The 21,802-nt window shown below is 40.8% G+C and overlaps 1 long non-coding RNA gene and 1 other non-coding gene across 2 annotated transcripts; one reads left to right on the top strand and one right to left on the bottom strand.

Annotated features, from left to right (window-relative positions):
* Positions 1–7,383: 7,383 nt before the first annotated feature.
* LOC149975878 (uncharacterized) lies at positions 7,384–10,801 on the bottom strand. Its single transcript, XR_016487845.1, has 3 exons — positions 10,672–10,801; positions 9,250–9,403; positions 7,384–8,170 (listed from the first exon to the last, which is right to left on the bottom strand). It is a non-coding gene; the product is annotated as an uncharacterized LOC149975878 (long non-coding RNA).
* On the top strand, positions 9,468–15,724 carry LOC110493846 (uncharacterized). Its single transcript, XR_016487844.1, has 7 exons — positions 9,468–11,840; positions 12,086–12,148; positions 14,175–14,259; positions 14,348–14,562; positions 14,665–14,833; positions 14,972–15,099; positions 15,272–15,724. It is a non-coding gene; the product is annotated as an uncharacterized LOC110493846 (transcript).
* The last annotated feature ends 6,078 nt before the right edge of the window (positions 15,725–21,802 follow it).

Below are 21,802 nucleotides of genomic sequence, written 5' to 3'. Positions count from 1 at the left end.
GACAGGACTGGCAAAAAGTGCTCATCACTGAAGTGTTGCGGTTTTGTCTCATCAGGGGTGATGGTCGGATTCGAGTTTATCATTGAAGGAATGAGTGTTAAACTGAAGCCTGTACTCTGGAGTGGGATCAATTTGGAGGTGGAGGGTGGGTCATGGTCTGGGGCGGTGTGTCACAGCCTCATCGGACTGAGCTTGTTGTCATTGTAGACAATCTCAACGCTGTGCGTTACAGGGAAGACATCCTCCCCCCTCATGTGGTACCCTTCCTGCAGGCTCATCCTGACATGACCCTCCAGCATGACAATGCCACCAGCCATACTGGTCGTTTTGTGCGTGATTTCCTGCAAAACAGGAATGTCAATGTCCTGCCATGGCCAGCGAAGAGCCCGGATCTCAATCCCATTGAGCACGTCTGGGACCTGTTGGATCGGAGGGTGAGGGCTAGGGCCATTCCCCCCAGAAATGTCCAGGAACGTGCAGGTGCATTGGTGGAAGAGTGGGGTAACATCTCACAGCAATAACTGGCAATTCTGGTGCAGTCCATGAGGAGATGCACTACAGTAGTTAATGCAGCTGGTGGCCACACCAGGTACTGACTGTTACTTTTGATTTTGCCCCCCCTTTGTTCAGAGACACATTATTAATCTTTTAGTCACATGTCTGTGGAACTTGTTCAGTTTGTTTACATTGCATCTTAACTCCTTAAAGCTGGAATCAGTGAGTTGTCTGCGACCCTCAGAATGCACTTGTTTTGTTATTTAATTTGTAACAAAACCCAATACACCTATTTTTCTCACTTTTCTTTTTGGGTCGAGTTGATGAGGATGCTTGTTCAGTCAAACATTTCTTAAAAACCATGTCCCTGCTACCACAACTGTTTATCTACAACTAGCTAGCAGCTGACTCTGCTGTTTACATTCCAGCTCCCTCATGCCCAACTAGGCAAGTCAGTTAAGAACACATTTTTATTTACAATGATGGCCTACCCTATCTACCTAATCTATGCGCTCTCCCAAAACCATAGATTGTGTATATATAAACAACACAAGAAGCGGGGGGAAGCCTGGGGACATGGACGACTCTCTGATTACCACTTTAAATATGTAATGGAGTTCATTTGTCCAGGGGTAGTTATGTGTTTCATATCCCAGTTGAAAACTCCTCTGGAATATCGGTACCATAAACTAATAATTTCACGCCTGTCTTGTCTTTTTCACTGGACATCCCATGTCTCCTTGAATAGCAAGGCTTGAAGTGCATAGGCCTGGCACAAGTCATTGGTGTTAACAGTTGTTTTGAGGGTGACATTTCAACCGTAGAGTTATGTCAATGGTAACCAATTTTCAATATAGACAAACATCTCAAATGTGTAGAACTGTGTGTTTGAAACTTTATATGAAGTAAAAAACAAATTTGCAAAACAAACAAATTTCAAATGGTTATTTATTCAAGCACACTTTCAGATGTATAAAACCTTTAAAATCTTTGATATGACATGGTGTGCCCGGTAAGAAGATTTTTGGAGAATGCAAACTGAGGGAGAGGTTGTGTTCTGTTCACAGCAAGTGACATGATGCCATCCTAATGTCATGCCAATAAGTGTATGGCAACAGACACTCTTTGGACATACATACTAATGTCATCATGCCAAATGCTTTGAGAATCCTAGCGCCCAGGGTGGAACCCATTGTACTGTGAATGGGGATCAGGGAAAGTGTCCCTGAGTCTCCAAACACAGCAACTGGGGATGACAACTCAGTTTCCTGCACCAAGGGCGCAAACTGTGTGTAGGCAGCATGCTTGTACTCCCGGGCATCATCTCCAGGCTCTGCTGCATCAGCCATTGCCAACACGTCAACCCTATGCCGCCTGTGCAAACGTAAATATCCATTGTCTAGGCAGTAATGGGCAAAATGTGGCAGCTGGCTTATGCAGAGGTCTGGTCCCTGACCGTAACACTTCCTCTCTCTGTCTGTAGGCATCTCCCTGCAGTTGCCACAGGTGCACCAAGGTGGTACATGTGCAGATGGTGGCCCACCATTCTGCCGCCGGTAAAAATCTCTAGGACATCAATAACCAACCCTGGCTCTCACTGAAACATCAGCCTCACCACCTACCTGTTGTCTGCATCATCCAGCTCCCCGATGAAGAATTCCTGAATGAACAGATGCACACACAGCCTATTATCAGTAAGGCATAATGTGATATTACTCTCCACACCAAAGGTATTTTTCATATGTATGGTCAAGGTCTACGATTCATTCAAAGCCAATTCAAACTACTTTCTATTGCACATTTATGAAACTAGATCATGTTTGTATTGAAGTAGCATGTGTGGAAAAATACCAAAAACCAACATGTATTTAGCCACCAATTATTCTATTCAGAAATGAACACATTTTTGTTAAATATATAGGCATTTTCAACAAAATACATACCTTTGTGGCAGCCATTCTATCACGTCAGGGGGGCTTAAAGCCTCTCCTCTTCCTAATTTCTGTCTCCCTGCTGCCTGCCCGTTCTCTGCCCCTGACTCTCCCTCAAGCCCTGCTAGTCGGACTGCCGTCCACAACATTGTCCGAAGCAACCTGCGCATACAATGAATGACGTTAGTTAGATATTGTATGTTCTGCTTGTAATATTCATGTGTAAACATACTGAATTGTAATTGGATGCATTTTACCGCCATATCATACTGTTAAGACCACCCAAATGGTAAGGTCATGGTCAGTTTGATCCTGGTTGGCAATACGTGAACATGCCAGTTATAGTTAGCTAATAAAGAGCTACGTTAAGAAATATCCTGTAGTACTGCATTTAATTATTTTGTACAAAGTGTGAAAAACAAGACACTGCTATGTGAAATACTTTCTTACATACATTGGCTATTACAAAACAATTTCACAACTTTGAAACAATTGCAGCTAGCTGTAGTTGCAATTGTGTCAAACTAGTTTTGGTTTAGCAAAAGTTAGCAAGGGAGCCGATAGAACACATCACGAAAACTTGCACAACGTTGCCATATAGGATTACAATGCAAATACTTTTTGGAGTTTAACGTTATATTTCATCTCATCACTCGATATTATGTGTCCAGTGGTTAGCTAGTAGACTGCTGCTGTAGCTGTATGAAATGGCTGGCTAGCTAGCTATGCCGGTGTAAACAAATCCACACGTTTTAGAATGAAAGGGGGAGTCACGCTAGGCTTGTTGAGAAATGGCGCTGGAGTGGAGAGGGGGGGAAGTTGTTTGAAAAAAGCCTAACGCCATGCCCAAACCGGACGCGCGCAAATTGATTTTGGCCCCCCCACACCAAACGCAAATCTCGACATGGTTTTTCACCTATGGTAGGCCTTCAGTATATCTAATAATATGTTTTCCAATGACATGACATATCATGGCGAGTACACACTTGCAGGGCAAGGGCTGAGGGAGGAAGGAATGATTTTAAATAGACTGCCCTTGCCCTGAATTTTGTCATTCGTTCATCCCACGATGATTGTGTTTTCAGCCACCGGTACTTGTGGATGCTTTATACAGTGGTTCCTCCTTTAAAAGTTGTGTCTTACTGCATGTTATTTAATTGTCAGCTCAGAACCCAAAACAGCCAGAGGGGAATATCCACCATTTTGGAGTCAACAGAAGCTGGAAATAACACCATAAATATTCACTTACCTTTGATGATCTTCATCAGAAGGCACTCCCAGGAATCCCAGTTCGACAATAAATTACTCATTTGTTCCATAAAGTTCCATCATTTATATCCAAATAGCCACTTGCTGTTAGCGTGTTCAGCCCAGTAATCCATCTTCATAAGGCACAGGCAATTCATCCAGACAAAAACTCGAAAAGTTCCGTTACATTCTCTTTAGAAACATGTCAAACGATGTATGGAATCAAAAAAAAGTTTTTAACATAAAAAAAGTTTTTAACATAAAACATCAATAATGTTCCAACCAGAGAATTCCTTTGTCTGAAGAAAAGCACTGGAACGAGAGGTAACTCTGTCGGGAGCGCGCGTCATGAGACTGAGACACTCTGCCAGACTACTGACTCAAAGAGGTCTCATGAGCCCCTCCTTTAGAGTAGAATCCTCATTCAAGTTTCTAAAGACAGTTGACATCTAGTGGAAACCGTAGGAAGTGCAACTTTATCCATATCTCACAGTGTATTCGGTAGGCCAAGATTTGAAAAACAACAAACCTCAGATGTCCCACTTCCTAATTGGATTTTTCTCAGGTTTTCGCCTGCCATATGAGTTCTGTTATTCTCACAGACATCATTCAAACAGTTTTAGAAACTTCAGAGTGTTTTCTATCCAATACTAATAATAATATATTAGCATCACAAATCAAGGAATACACCAGGTGCAAACCTAAATCCATAAACATGGGCACTCTCATAGATATTATCCTGACCAACTTGCCCTCCAAATACAGATCTGCTGTTTTCAATCAGGATCTAAGAAATCACTGCCTCATTGCCAGCATACGTTATGGGTCCGCGGTCAAACGACCACCCCTCATCGCTGTGAAACGCTCCCTAAAACCCTTTTGCGAGCAGGCCTTTCTAATCGACCTAACCTGGAAGGATATTGACCTCATTCCGTCAGTAGAAGATGCCTGGTTGTTCTTTAAAAGTAATTTCCTCACCATCTTAAATAAGCATGCCCCTTTCAAAAAATGTAGAACTAAGAACAGATATAGCTCTTGGTTCACTCCAGACCAGCACAAAAACATCCTGTGGCGTACTGCACTAGTATTGAATAGTCCCCGTGATATGCAGCTTTTCAGGGAAGTCAGGAACGAATACACACAGTCAGTTAGAAAAGCAAAGGCTAGCTTTTTTAAACAGAAACTTGCATCCTGTAGCTCTAACTCCAAAAAGTTCTGGGACACTGTATAGTCCATGGAGAATAAGAGCAGCTGCCCACTGCACTGAGGCTAGGAAACACTGTCACCACCGATAATCCACGATAATCAAGAATTTCAATAAGCATTTCTCTGCGACTGGCCATGCTTTCCTCCTGGCTACCCCAACCCTGGCTAACAGCTCTGCACCCCCCACAGCTACTTGCCCAAGCCTCCCCAGCTTCTCCTTCACCCAAATCCAGATAGTAGATGTTCTGAAAGAGCTGCAAAACCTGGACCCGTACAAATCAGCTGGGCTAGACAATCTGGACCCTCTCTTTCTAAAATTATTCGCCGCCATTGTTGCACCCCCTATTACTAGTCTGTTCAACATCTTTTTCGTATCGTCTGAGATTCCGAAAGATTGGAAAGCTGCCGCGGGCATCACCCTCTTTCAAAGGGGGTGACACTCTAGACCTAAACTGTTACAGACCTATATCCATTCTGCCCTGCCTTTCTAAAGTCTCCAAGTTAACAAACAGATCACTGACCATTTTGAATCCCACCGTACCTTCTCCGCTGTGCATTCCAGTTTCCGAGCTGGTCACGGGAGCACCACAGCCACGCTCAAGGTACTAAACGATATCATAACCGCCATCGATTAAAGACATTACTGTGCAGCCGTCTTCATCGACCTGGCCAAGGCTTTCGACTCTGTCAATCACTGTATTCTTATTGGCAGACTCCTGGTTCACCAACTACTTCTCAGAGTTCAGTGTGTCAAATCGGAGGGCCTGTTGTCCGGACCTCTGGCAGTCTCTATGGGGGTAACACAGGGCTCAATTCTCGGGCCAACTCTTTTCTCTGTATATATCAACGATGCCGCTCTTGCTGCGGGTGATTCCTTGATCCACCTCTACGCAGACGACACCATTCTGTATACATCTGGCCCTTCTTTGGACACTGTGTTAACAAACCTCCAAACAAGCTTCAATGCCATACAACACTCCTTCCGTGGCCTCCAATTGCTCTTAAACGCTAGTAAAACTAGAATGCTCTTCAACCGATTGCTGCCCGCACCCGCCCGCCCGACTAGCATCACTACTTTGGAAGGTTCTGACTTAGAATATGTGGACAACTACAAATACCTTGGTGTCTGACTGTAAACTCTCCTTCCAGACTCATATCAATCATCTGCAATCCAAAATTAAATCTAGAATCGGCTTCCTTTATCACAACAAAGCCTCCACTCATGCTGCCAAACATACCCTCGTAAAACTGACTATCCTACCGATGTTCGACTTCGAAATAGCCTCCAACACTCTGCTCAGCAAACTGGATGCAGTCCATCACAGTGCCATCCGTTTTGTCACCAAAGCCCCATATACCACCCACCACTGCGACCTGTATGTTCTTGTCGGCTGGCCCTCGCCAGACCCACTGGTTCCAGGTCATCTATAAGTCTTTGCTAGGTAAAGCCCCGCCTTATCTCACCTCACTGGTAACCATAGCAGCACCCACCCATAGTTTGGCCACCTTTCCTTCCAGTTCTCTGCTGCCAATGACTGGAACGAATTGCAAAAATCTCAGAAGTTTAACTTTAAAACCTCTTGAGTGTAGGGGGCAGTATTTTGCTGTTTGGATGAAAAACGTACCCAAATGAAACTGCCTATTTCTCCAGCCCAGAATCTAGAATATGCATAAAATTGTCAGATTAGGATAGAAAACACTAAAAAAAACGGTCAAAATATTGTCTGTGAGTATAACATAACTGATATTGCAGGCGAAAACTTGAGGAAAGGAAGTGCCTTCTATTTTGAAAGCTCCCTGTTCCATTGTATGCCTTCCCTCCATTTAAAGGGATATCAACCAGATTCCTTTCCCTATGGCTTCCACATCTGAACAGTCTTTAGACATAGTTTCAGCCTTTTATTCTGAAAAATTAGCGAGAAAGATCACTTGCGTCAGTGGATGGCTGGGTGCCAGCAGAGTTTTGCATGCTCGAGCAGCTCGAAAGCAGACATTGAAAAAGCTACGGTCCGGTTGAAATATTATTTATTATTTATTGTAAAAACAACCTGAGAATTGATTATTAAAAATGTTTGACATGTTTCTACGAACTTTACGGATACTATTTGGAATTTTTCTGCCCCGTTGTGACTGCTCGAGCCTGTGGATTTCTGAACATAACGTGCCAACCAAATGGAGGTATTTTGGATATAAAAATAATCTTTATGGAACAAAAGGAAAATGTATTGTGTAACTGGGAGTCTCGTGAGTGCAAACATCCAAAGATCAAAAGTAAGCGATTCCTTTTATTGCTTTTCGTGACCAATCTACAAGAAGTTAACTTTAAACATCAGCTATCTGAGCAGCTTACCGATCGCTGCAGCCCATCTGTAAATAGCCCATCCAACTACCTACCAAATCCCCATATTGTTTTTATTTACTTTTTTGCTCTTTTGTTGTAAGTGAGAACTTCTTCTCAACATGCCTACCTGATTAAATAAAGGTGAAATAAAAAATACATTCATTGCTCCACTCATATAGTTTTTAACATAGTCAGTCAGTTTTAAAAATCATTCAGTTTCCAAATCATAATTCAAAACCCAATTAATTATCCAACCAACATTTTGAATGACATTGCTCAGTGATTCACTCAGTGATTCACATAGGTTCTATCACTCAAAATTACCCACCCCAATTTAACATACATCAACACTGGCAGAATGTACATCCATATTAACATACAATATATTCACCTTTATAATTAACCCAATTAACTCTCTCATCAGGGTCATAATTACAGATCAGTATCTCAATGCATTCTTAGCCCGAAATCACTATAAATTCAACAGTGTAGACCTCCCCCATCAACCTGATACCCCAAATAACAATTTCAGACAAGTCTAAATAAATTACAGGCACAGTTGACCAACCCCCTCCCTTTCCCAGCACTCAATCTTCTGGAATCTTCTTCATTGTCTTCAGATAGCTTATGACAATTTTAATGTCTCACCTGATCACCACCAAAACTCATTATGTCCCATCCGTTTGCCAACCAGTATACCAGCAATATGACTGAAGTTTTGGAAAGGATCTCTCTCCATGCTCACTCCACATGGACTTCTGTTGCACTCCTAAAAGAAAAGGCAGTTGATAACAACTGGATACTGTACACCGGTTGCTGGGTGGGACTCAGGTCTCTCGATAGAAGTGGTGCAGCACAGGGCCGTAGTGAACGCCATTTCTTCAGCCGGTTAGAGGGGGTTGACCACACCCTGTTTGGTCAAATTTCCTTCCAGGCATCTAGATACCATCTGTAGTCACAATCCATAATCACGAGAAAGGACAGAACAAAACAAGAATTCAGTTCAGTGCATCTCTTATTCAGGAAATCCAGACAAGCATTCAAGAAATCCAAACAAATGATCTACTGTATGACATATTATTACTACTACCAATATTCTTAATGCAAATTTCTAAAACAAATGTCAAAGAGAGTAACAACACATTCTATTGAAACAATATTTTTTTTAAACAAAGCAGACCCAATCTGGTGAATTTATCAAACAAAACAGAACAAACAACGCAAGTGGTAAATTATTTAATTTGGTTGCTTTTCTTATTTTCGTGAAAATGTTGCTTGCTGTAACGCATATTTTGAAAATCTGAGATGACAGTGTTGTTAACAAAAGGCTAAGCTTGTGTTTGAATATATTTATTTCATTTCATTTGCGATTTTCATGAATAGGAAAAGTTGCGTTATGGTAATGCGCTTGAGGCTATGATTACGCTCCCGGATACGGGATTGCTGCGGCAAAAAAAGCATGTTCCCTGGGGTCACACGCGCCCCCCCCCCCCCCCCCCCCCCCCCCCCCCCGGCATCGCTCTGAGCCCCCCCAGGGGGGCACGCCCCACTATTTTAGAAGGACTGCTGTAGTGGTTGGTCTTGACTGTTGTTCAGGCATCTGAAGCACAGGGTCATGGCTCAGGGACACCACGTCGTCTTCAGCGTCATCGGGTTCCATAGGTTGTGGCTGAGGCGAATCAGCATTTTCAAAGCTGAGGTTGCCTCTTGAGCTGAAAAAAGGTCAACATAAATGAAAAGTTAAATGTGTTTTAAGTAAACTTTAGAAACCTCAGCTCAGGCTCAATTAATCCTATTTCTAAAATCTAGGCCACAATGTCTAATACTGCTGGTTTTCATCATTCCTCTGTAATAAGAGACTGATTCATAATCTATAGGCCTATATAATCACTCATTCAGAAATGGGATATCAGCTGACATGAACCAATCACGTAGTGACTTAGCAGGTAGAAAATAAAGGCAGCAATACTGCAATTTGTTGAGATTTAAAATTCTGTGCAATAAATTCAAATGTATATTATAACTTACCTTCTTGGCTGGACGTAAGGTATCAATGATAATATTTTCATGTATTTCCATTCTTTCTGATTGGTTCCCCCAGAACCACTGGGCTGGGCCTTCCGTAGGTTCCTTACAAAAGTGTCACGGAGGGACTTCCATCTGGTTTTGCACAATTCAACTTCTGTGAAGAGTAAATACAATTTAGATTGTTATCCAATAACAAAACGTTTATTTTGTCATTACAGGTATTTGGCATCTGGAGACTATTTGCAGCCTGGCCTTCAACTATCGTCTTGGATTCGAGACAGTGTCGCAGTGCATTATGGAGACCTGTGAGGCCATAGAGAGGAAGATGCTGGCGATCCATCTGCCACGACCCACTGAGGAAACCTGGAGACAAACTTCAAGAGTTTTCATGAAAAATGGGACTTTCCCAATTGTTTGGGATCGGTTGATGGAAAACATATTATGATCACCAAACCACCAAACTCAGGGAGAAAGGAACCTTCTCTGTGGTGTTACTCGCCCTTGTGGATGCCAATTACCACTTCACAGCTATTCAAGTGGGGGATTTTGGGAGAAACAGTGATGGAGGAGTCTATGCCAACTCCCCACTTGGAAGGGCAATGGCATCAAAAACACTGCAGGTGCCTTTCTGCCTGGGGGTGAAGATTTAGGAAAGATACCATACACATTGGTGGTGCACGCTGCCTTCCCACTAAAGCCCTACCTGATGAGGCCATATGCCGGGCATAACATCAGCTACGAGAAAGAAATCTTCAACTATCGTCTCTGTCGAATGACAGTGGAGAAGGCATTCAGGATCCTTGCGGCCAGATGGAGGATCCTCTACCAAAAAATAAACCTACTGCCAAGCGAGGTTGATATCCTAGTGGTTGCAATGTACATCCTCCACAACTTCCTCACAAAGCCTTGTGATGTGGAGATGTGGCTACAGCAGGGTGGGGCAGGGCTGAGGCAAGGCATGAGAGGCATAGCCATCCAGGCCAACAGAGCAGGTCAGGAGGCAGTTTCTGTCAGACAAAAGTTTACTAAGTATTTCACCTCTGTGGAAGGCAAAATTGACTTCCAGGACAGAATGGTTGTAGCTAGGCCTACTTAGATGCACTGTGTGAGAGTGTGTGTGTGTGTAGTTTATCAACTCGGGATAGTAAGTTCAACTTTGACATCTTCATTTGTTTTGTGTATTCACTCTACACTTTAAAACGATTGTACAATTCTACCATTATTTCAACGAACAAAACATTTACATGAACATTTGAAAAATTGAAATACTTGTAATTTTCAACAACACAAAAATCTCACGACTGTTGGCTTCAGAGGATTTCTGTATTAATAAAAGCATACAGCACACATGGCATTTACATTCAGCTAACGCTAGCTAGTTCGTTTTATACGGAGGATGAACATTGGGTTGTTATACTTTACCTGAAATGTGCATGGTCTTTGCAATCTCTCTCCATAACGCATCTTTTTAGTTGGATCCTTGTAGAATTTTGAAGACGGGTCATATAAAAGTGAGTACTTCTCTACTTTGACGAAAAATCTCTCCTCGTCCATCTTTCAAGGACCCACGTTGGCTTTTGTTAACAGAAAGTAGGGGACGGACGTATGTTTGTTGTGAGAACCAATGAGTTGATGAGAGGCGGAACTTCCAGACTTGATATGGCGGTTAGCAACCAATTTAAGGTGCATTCCGCCACCAACTGGACTGGAGTGTGTACCTTGCAGTTCGTCTTTCAGTCACACACGTGGGTATAACCAATGAGGAGATGACACATGAGTACCTGATAAACCAATGAGGAGATGGGAGAGGCAGGACATCAGTGCAATCTGTGTCAGAAATAGGAATGACTTCTATTGTAGCCCTTGGCGTCACAGACGCTCGCGAGCAGTGGGTGCAATAATTGAATAACATGGATTTCTAAATTTATTTTGCAACGCTTGGGCATGCGACGTGCCCGGTCTGGTCAGCATGTTATGATTAACTTAGACTCAGCAAATGAAGATAAATAAAACATTTTTCAGTGGGTTATACTAGACTAGGTCAGTGTGTTAATGCTGCCGGTCCCCAGAGTACTGAACAATGTCTCGCTCATCTAACACATCTGTTTCAACTCATGAAGACTGAACTATGTCAGAGAGACGCCTATATTGTCCAGTACTGTGCTGGGTCGGAGAAGGACTGAGAAACATTTGAGTTAGCTGGTTTGATTGCACATGTGAAGATTTGGGATTTCTGTTTAAAACCAGGTATACGTGGCAGAGCAAAAATATGTGAAACTGTCTGAGCTGACATTTGATTCTTTCTTGAAAGAAGGCATGTGTGCGTTACCTTAGGTTTGATGGTGCCTTTAGTTAGTTAACTTGTATTTTTCTTCATATTGACACTAGTCCCCTACTATTTCACCTGGACACACAATGTCTGTGTTTTTTGTCTTCTTCAGTTTTCATCAAATTCAGCATACCAGAGGAAAGACAGTCTGACCTCAAAGTGTATGACCAGTCTCACACAGAAATTGACTCAGAGGTGTTTGTAGAGATTGCAAAGGAGTCACCTGGCACCTTCTGGACCACTCTAGGCGATGAAGGACTTGGTGGGTCATCACTGTGTGAAATGATTTGTAGTATTTATTCATTCAGACTCTTCACAGTTTAATGTTAAGCTGAAAGGTTGATTTATAGCAAGTATGACACAATTCAAAATACTAAATGTTCACATATTCACATTGTTTTTACATTTTTTGCTCTCCTATTTTAAAGCTTTTCAATCATCATTGTCATCCTCTGTAAGATCTGATGACACTAATTCTGAATTTCACTGTGTATGACCATCATGAAGAAGCAGCCACTGGTGAAGGGAGCCAACCCAAAAGACAGTGCCGGATAAACTGAGGCTAAAACGGTATGTGGTAGAAACTACTGTTTAGTGTAATCTGTATGTTTGTTTCATATTATGGGATTGGGGAGTGTTCTTGAGCTGATTCTTTACTATTTTTAAAATCTTAAAGTTTAATTTACTCACCAAGAGCACCTAATTTCTTTTAAGTTGATTGAAAGAATCCGAACATCAAAACCTGGTGGTGAACGCATCATACAAGAGTATGGAAAAACCAAGACTCTGACAGATGCCACCAGAAGGCAGATGTCAGGATGATGTATGCACAGGGAATTGTTGCATTGTTTCCTTATCGCGAAGACTCCTTTTCAAAAAATGTACAGTGCCTTGCGAAAGTATTCGGCCCCCTTGAACTTTGCGACCTTTTGCCACATTTCAGGCTTCAAACATAAAGATATAAAACTGTATATTTTTTGTGAAGAATCAACAACAAGTGGGACACAATCATGAAGTGGAACGACATGTATTGGATATTTCAAACTTTTTTAACAAATCAAAAACTGAAAAATTGGGCGTGCAAAATTATTCAGCCCCCTTAAGTTAATACTTTGTAGCGCCACCTCTTGCTGCGATTACAGCTATAAGTCGCTTGGGGTATGTCTCTATCAGTTTTGCACATCGAGAGACTGAAATTTTTTCCCATTCCTCCTTGCAAAACAGCTCGAGCTCAGTGAGGTTGGATGGAGAGCATTTGTGAACAGCAGTTTTCAGTTCTTTCCACAGATTCTCGATTGGATTCAGGTCTGGACTTTGACTTGGCCATTCTAACACCTGGATATGTTTATTTTTGAACCATTCCATTGTAGATTTTGCTTTATGTTTTGGATCATTGTCTTGTTGGAAGATAAATCTCCATCCCAGTCTCAGGTCTTTTGCAGACTCCATCAGGTTTTCTTCCAGAATGGTCCTGTATTTGGCTCCATCCATCTTCCCATCAATTTTAACCATCTTCCCTGTCCCTGCTGAAGAAAAGCAGGCCCAAACCATGATGCTGCCACCACCATGTTTGACAGTGGGGATGGTGTGTTCAGCTGTGTTGCTTTTACGCCAAACATAACGTTTTGCATTGTTGCCAAAAAGTTCAATTTTGGTTTCATCTGACCAGAGCACCTTCTTCCACATGTTTGGTGTGTCTCCCAGGTGGCTTGTGGCAAACTTTAAACGACACTTTTTATGGATATCTTTAAGAAATGGCTTTCTTCTTGCCACTCTTCCATAAAGGCCAGATTTGTGCAATATACGACTGATTGTTGTCCTATGGACAGAGTCTCCCACCTCAGCTGTAGATCTCTGCAGTTCATCCAGAGTGATCATGGGCCTCTTGGCTCCATCTCTGATCAGTCTTCTCCTTGTATGAGCTGAAAGTTTAGAGGGACGGCCAGGTCTTGGTAGATTTGCAGTGGTCTGATACTCCTTCCATTTCAATATTATCGCTTGCACAGTGCTCCTTGGGGTGTTTAAAGCTTGGGAAATCTTTTTGTATCCAAATCCGGCTTTAAACTTCTTCACAACAGTATCTCGGACCTGCCTGGTGTGTTCCTTGTTCTTCATGATGCTCTCTGCGCTTTTAACGGACCTCTGAGACTGTGCAGGTGCATTTATACGGAGACTTGATTACACACAGGTGGATTGTATTTATAATCATTAGTCATTTAGGTCAACATTGGATCATTCAGAGATCCTCACTGAACTTCTGGAGAGAGTTTGCTGCACTGAAAGTAAAGGGGCTGAATAATTTTGCACGCCCAATTTCTCAGTTTTTGATTTGTTAAAAAAGTTTGAAATATCCAATACATGTCGTTCCACTTCATGATTGTGTCCCACTTGTTGTTGATTCTTCACAAAAAAATACAGTTTTATATCTTTATGTTTGAAGCCTGAAATGTGGCAAAAGGTCGCAAAGTTCAAGGGGGCCGAATACTTTCGCAAGGCACTGTATATGTAAGTAAAGTAAAAGTGTCTCTGGAACATTACGTACATGATCAGTCTTTGAAATGTATACGTTATGCATTTATATGTATGTTTTATGTAGGAACATTACTATGATCAAGAGAGTGGGTCTGGATACATGGCATGTCGATTGAAGACCATACAAAATAAAAGCACATCTCCCAAAGGTAGGTTCACATACATATTATAGGTTAATATAACAATGATTTAATGAGTTGTGAATCATGCAGGCTCTCAAATTGACTTTGTCTCCAGTTGGTGGGCCAGGCCATGGTCGACAGCCCTTCACCCGTGACGAAGTGCCAACTAACGAAGACATCGAGGCAGCCATTGCTGTTTTGAGATACTCTGCTGATGAAGACTCTGTCCGGGAGAAGATGAAGACTGCCTTCCCTCATTGCCAAGCAATGGTTAATGATGCAGACAAATCAGCAGATGTCTTCCCCAGGGTATTGGATATACCAGGACTGGTATGACATGTTAAATCACTACACCACCAAAATACCAAATACCGCTTCAAGTGTCAATCAGAAAATTATGTTTTTATTATTTTTGTGTTTGTTTCATTGCAGATAGAACAAGACTTCAGGCTTCTGTTTGGTGAGGCCACAGCCAACAAGTTCTTGGAGAAGTGGCCAACCACTTTCAAGGGAAAAGTGATGGACAGTCATGGACTTACACCCACCACAGAACTCTTGGAATTGATGCGCAATGCTGAGTCAGCTGTTGAAAATGAGAATGGTATGAGCAAAGCAATGTTTTATCTTGCCATTATTGTTTTTGTGCAGGTGCACAATATACATTTTGGTAGCAATGTAAGTTTGTGACAACCAGAATTGAATGCAAATGTACATTTTACATTGATTTACTGATCAACAGGCTGGGACAGTGACATGGCTGCTATCTTGCTGCTGCTACATCTTCTACCATCAGCTGTGCAAGGTCGTAAGAAGCCAGGACAGATGTCTGCATGTCAAGGGGTAGATCAGCTCATCAGATTTCAAAAGGTGTGTTGAAAAGTTGTCTAAAATGTGTACACCAGACACCAGAAATGGCTCAAGTTGAATAATCTGTCCCTACCTCAAGCTCCCATGCATAGTGTGAAGTGATCTGATGTTCCTATAACCTTTGAAAGAAGTTAGTCACGAAATGCTCCTACCAATATCTCTTGTGTTTTAGGTTGTAACCAGTGTGCAGCAGCATCTGGATAGCATCACCCAAAGCGGTCAGCCCTACCTTCTTGCCTTGGGATCCACAAAGAGCAGCATTCACTCCTACTTTGTTGTGATCGACAAGCATGCAAGGCAATGGCCTCAGTAGGAACCTTTGACGAACTCTTTAAGACTCACTTCGTCGTTGGTACATCATACAGTTCTTGCCTGAGTAACTTCTTCACTTTTGTGCAAACAACCATCTATAACATTGATATGGGGGGAAACAAAGGAGACTCCCCAAGTTGCTGAGTTGAGAGCAAGAATGTTGCGTTAGTGAAGATCTGCTAAGGTGAAATTATGAAGTGTTTTCTATGCAAGACTGAGCATACAAATTCAGCTTCAAGTGTCAATCAGAAAATGATGATTGTATAATAATAATAATTGTCAAGCACCTTAAAGTAATTAATGGACTTTGTCCAGGGAGAACTCTTTATCTAAAATGTGGTCAAGTGGGATGTTCACGTTCCTTTGGTAGCTTTTCTGGTTTTAGAAAGCATTTAAGTAATTGCCACATTAGCAGTTTATTTGGTTCAGTCGGTGGTGTGGATTTTTCAAACTCTCAAAGTACCTTTAACACTTGTAAAGGTAGTGATGTTGGAGAAGTGTTGACTGAAAATGTAGAGTGAGTCAGCAACGTCTTCCCCAGACATTGTAAATAGTTGTGCGTCTGTAATTGCTGATCTAAAGGCAGGAGGTGTAGGTCAAAGTACAGTTAATTCTGTTGTGAATTCCATGGAAGAGAGAGTTCATGATATCCAACAGCGAGCTGAAGAAACTGTCGTTAAGCATGTTCTATGTGATGAAGGACAAACTGAAATATCCAAGAAAGGACGCATCTTTTGAAGGGTTAGAGAATCCTTTCACTGTGATAAATTCTGAATACAAGATGTCCACATTTTTCAGAGAAGTGAAACTGTAGAACCAGTTGAACATGTCATTGGCTCAAGATTTGACACAAGACGAAATAAAAAGACTGGAACATATGACCAGACTGTAGTTCAAGACAAATTCATGTATGTTCCAATATTGTCTACCTCGCAGTCAATATTCAAATGTAAACATGTTTCAGAGATGTTTTGCGATCCTAGTGACACAAGACTTGTGTGATGGATCTTTTATTAGGAGTCACCCTCTTTTCTCAACAGAAAGACACATCATACAGATTAAATTGTTCTAGGATTATTTTAAGGTTGCAAACCCTGTGGGTTTCAAGCGAGGATTTCATAAATTGGGTGCTATATATTTTACTTTAAGGAACTTCTCTCCTAAATTGAATTCTTGTTGGGCTAACATATACCTGTGTGCCTTATCTCATGCTCAAGATCTTAAATGTTATGGATTAAGGGCAGTCCTTGCTCCTATTGTTCGAGACATTAAAGTGTTAGAGTGATGGCATTGTGGTTCCTTTATACAGTGGTTGTGTTCATGGCAGTGTGGTTCAGGTTACTGGCGATAATCTGGGTCTACAGTTTGTTTGGCCTGGTGGAGTCTTTCAGCGCAAGGTATTGCTGTAGGCTCTGTCTTGCAGAAAAAGATGACTCAGACAGAATTCTCTGAAGATTGTCCCAAGATAGTGTTGTGAACTAAAGAAATGCAGACTGCTCACTGTCAGGAAATGAATAGGAATCCATCTCTTCCTTACGTTTTTGGTGTGACGCATTCGTGTTTATTAAACTCTGAGTATTATCACAGAACTGAGAAATTCTCAGTTGATGTGATGCATGATGTGTTAGAGGGTGGGTCCCAGTACGAGTTGAAGTTATTTATCCGAAGAAAAAACATGTAACATCAGCAGAATTAGATTTAAGAATACAAAGTTTTGATTATGGATTAATGGAAAGAAACAAACCAGTGGCTATGAATTTATGAGAAGGATCGAATGATTTGGGGCTTAATGCAATTCAGTCACAGTGCCTACTGAGAAACGCTCCTCTTATTTTGGGGGATTTGGTAACTTCTACTGAACAGCACTGGGGCCTACTCCTTTTATTACTTCAAATAGTTAACATAATATTTTCTCCTATGTTAACAGAGTTTATTTAAACAGTTGTTTTCCCAGAGAGAACTTTTACCAAAGCACCATTTTCTAATCCATTATCCCCGCTGCATCTAGAAAATTGGACCTGTAATTCATAGTTGGTGTATGCAGTATGAAGGTAAGCATGTTTTTTTGAAACTACAATCTTAAAAAAATAAAAACTATATGGCGTATAATTGCCAATCCTCTACACTTTTTAGTCAATAAGACATTGGTCCTGTGAAATGGTGCCTTTGAATATGGTAAAAGCTGGTTCTATGATTGCTATGGCAATGCAAGTGCCCATTAGCACTCAGGTTATGAAAGTGGACTGGGCTAAATACCATGGCTTTGTTTACCGCCCAAGCATGTTATGTTGTAAAATTGAATTTGAAATGCCTCCGTTTTATCAAATGGAAAAGTGTTGCTGCTCACAGTGCCTTTAATTACTCTAGCTTTTCAAGAACATTTCAATGTGTACAAAGTAACCAAGTCAAAACATGGTTTTGTTTTCTTTCATGTCCGACAACCTGCATAATCATTGACCATTTGATATACACATGTCGTATGGAAGGAATTAGATCTCTATTTGTTGTCCCATATTGCTTTCTCTGGTGAGCATGTCACTTGCGATGTTGACAGTGTAAATGGTTACATTGATTAAAGGCAAGGTGAGGGGTGGGTTGATGTGCATTAACATTGAAATGGATTACTTTTATCATGTGTAATTGTGTTTATTCACATTGACACCAAGTTAAGTAATTGGGTAATACTACTGTGCAGTGGAGCTTTCTGGATAACACTAGAGAAAAAAAAACAAGTGTCAATTTTAACACAACTTTGAGTATACTTGACTCTGAAAAGCGTGATTAAATAACACTGTAGAGTGCAACTAAACCATTGTCGAATATGATCACACATAAGTGTACATTTTAAGACAACTTTGAGTATACTTAACTCTGAAAAGAGTGATTAAATAACACTGGAGTGTAACTAAACCAGTGTTAAATATTATTACAATTTTAACACCATTTTGAGTCAAATTAACTCTGAAAATGTGACAGTGTAGACTGGGACCAAATGTTACCTGAAACAGTGTTGAATTCAACTCAAAAGGAGTTAAATTAACACTTTTTACTGTGTATTTGAACTAAGCAAGGAGTTAAAATGTTCAGTTTGCATCTTAAAACAAACACTAGCTGCTATATCTAAGAACAAACATGGCAATAGTTAAGTTATTTTCAAAACAAACAACTTCTGTTCACAGGTTTTATGCCAATAGTCACTACATATATCAACACAGAACCCTCAAATCTACACCCTTTAGCGATTGTTAAAATGCTGCGTAAAACAAAGTTTGACGATTCGTAACATCAATCGTGCTCTTGCCCATATATACTGCTAAATGTAATGTTACCCAATATCCACTGTCTGATTCTCACAAGGATTATACAACCCCAAAGTCTGCCAAGAAGCAGGGTTGATCCAAGCTCTCTGACCTCACAAAATATAATACTTTTGTCTCACACCCAAGCTAACTGGCTAAAGTTGGCTAGCTTAATGCTACTTCTAGAAACAAACAAGAGAATACATCCTCACTCTCCATTCTACTCATCTAGCAATGCTGGTTAGGCTTTTTTCATGTTATTCAAAAGTTGGTGACTACCCTGTGCTGCTGGCAATAATTCAAATTACGTTATTTCCCTAACATTTACTGACAAGGATAAATTCAACCCGTCGAATTCTGCGCTCTGGTACATTCAAACCAGTGCTCTGAAATCCGAACAAAATAGCCAGAGCGAATTTATAAAGCACCCCATTTAACAATTTCCATTGAAAACGCACAACGACTATGCCATTTAGCCAAGCATGACGTGAAGTCAATATACTAGCAAGTTCGATTCATAAGGGTAGCGCAACCAACAAAAGTCATAATTAGTTCAAAACAAATCATTTGTATCTTAAGACCAATAAGCATACTACATACTCAAATGACTTCACAAAGTATGATTACGCTAATAGAATGCTAACATCAACACACTGGTGTATTATATTAATGATGATTCTTTTGTCATTGTGTCAAGTCACAAATACATCCCTGAATTCTCAAAGATTGGAATTGACCTTTCAGCAGGGCCACATTTTATCTATGATTAGATTGAGATCTTACGAGACAAAAAGGAAATGTTAATTTAAGAATAAAACAGAGACAGACCTTCCCCTCTTTATTGCAGGATTGTAATGTGATTAATCAACATTGCCACTTGTGATGTTTAACTGTATTTTGTATACATCATTTGCTAACATTAGGTAGCCCTATAGATATGGCATATAGGATATACTCTTAGTCTCGTGGCATTCAATGAGACCTTTTCATTTGCAAACAAGCTTTCACAGCTTTCCATATCTGAGGATAGAAAACAAATAGGCTTCATTATACTCATTAGACAGCACTGAATATTATGTTGCTAGTATCTCTCAAAGTTTTCCCCTCTAGGGATTGGAACTGGAGAATCTTTTCATAATGTCTTCCCACAAAATGACCTGCCCTATCCAGTAGCCTACATTCTCCCTTTACTGACAGCTGGAGCGGCAATTTCAAATCTACAAATGAATTTGGATAGGTAGCTAATAAAGTTAGCTAGCTGATGGCATTTCATTCACTTGGCTAAACAGTGTGTAACGTTAGCCTACAAAGTGGTCTACTGTAGCCAGATAATAGGTTTCTATTTACACAAAAATGGATTTAATTACTTGAATAGGTTCTCCCACTGCCTCTTTAAATCTTAGCTTCTTAGTATGCTTTTTAAACATTCAATCATTGTCAATCCAAATACCAAGGTATTTGTATGCAGGGTCTTGTTCAATTATAAAACCATCTGATGAGTGAAGATGTTCTCTTAACGGAACATGAAAACATGTATTAAGCACAAGTTTTAAATCAGTTAGGGCTTTGTGTACAGCTGCAAAATCGGACTTTAGTCTTATCATATCCAGGTCAGCAGTCGGGGCAATTGCGTACATAATAGTATCATCCGTATATAGATGAAATGTAAATTTTTTTTACATATTGACCAGTAGCATTAATATAAATGGTGAAAAGAACAGGTCCTAGTAGTGACACCTGCAGAACACCTTTTATGTACCTCAAGAAATTCTAACTTAACCTCAATCACAATGTCCTGAGTTCTGTCACTAAGATAATCATGAAGCCATGAGCAGGCATCAGAGCCCATGCCAATCGAACAGCATGACCGACAGTATCAAACACTTTTGACAAGTCCAAAAACAAGGCAGCAAAATTAATTTAAGTTTCTAAAGCATTAACTAATGTGGTTGCTGTGCCCTGGCCTAAACCCAGATTGATTCATATTCAATAAACCATGCTCAGAGTTTATTGCTTATATACCAAAGACTCGAATCTTAGCTAGACATGGAAGCCTGGAGATGGGATGTTAATTATCAAGTACAATACTATCCCCGCCCTTGGAATGGCAGTACATATGCCGTTTTCCCTGCTTTTGGAATATTTCCTGTTAAACATAACATTGTTAAGATATGGCCTACTGAGCCAGCACACTTGAGTATACCCGGTTCCAATTGGTCAGCCCCTGTGTATTTCTTTGGCAACTGTGAATTGCCAAAATGCTAAAACTTAAACCATTTTCTGAATCAATCTGCAAAATTCCAAATCAGCATTCAGCTCAGAGAGTAGAGCAAGAGGCTCTTTCGAAAAGTAAAACGATTAAATACATCATTGATGGCATTTTTGTCCGTACTGGGGCCTGAGTCTGAATTAATTTCTTGGAGCAGAGAGGAAGAAGCACAATCCTTCAGAGATTTGACAGTTTTCCAGAATTTGGCCAGATTCCCCTTACCATTGTGGGAGCAAGATGTACATATAGGGAGAAACATAATACTGTACCACAAGAGAAAGATACACTTAGAGTGCATTTGCCATTCGGGTAAAAAGCATTGTCTATTGTATAGGACAGGAAACCAAAGTAAGGCCATGAGAGCATAGGACAGCTGGACATACCAAGGTCAGAGGGACACACAAAGGAGGGGGTCAGCCAAATGACCAACGGATGGACTACAGACATAGGGCATATATTTTTAGGACATGAAGAGAAGAGACAGTCTACTAGTCCTAATAAGGACAGACATATCAAAGAACACACCAAGCTGAACTTAGGAATAGGATAAGATGGGCATGTATTATTTTTGGGACATGAAGAGGTCCTGTCACCATTATAACTTAACTGAAAGCAGATATGGGCGTTATCGTGCGTGAACAAGCAGGATGCACAGATTGGGATATAATGGTGGCAGATGGACTGAGGGAAGTAACTTCATTTGCATGTGGGATGGACTCATATGTTGTATGTGTATAAAAACAGAGCCAGAGCTCTGGAGAAGTGTGTGTTCCGCAGACCATCTAGGCTTCTGATATGTTTGTATTAAAAGCCTATATTGAAT

The sequence above is a fragment of the Oncorhynchus mykiss genome, chromosome 17 (assembly GCF_057628025.1).
Source record: "Oncorhynchus mykiss isolate SJ-2025 chromosome 17, ASM5762802v1, whole genome shotgun sequence".
In the NCBI taxonomy this organism is placed as follows: domain Eukaryota; kingdom Metazoa; phylum Chordata; class Actinopteri; order Salmoniformes; family Salmonidae; genus Oncorhynchus; species Oncorhynchus mykiss.
Note: the sequence above shows the minus strand (reverse complement) of the source record. Positions and strands in the feature narration are given on the sequence as shown.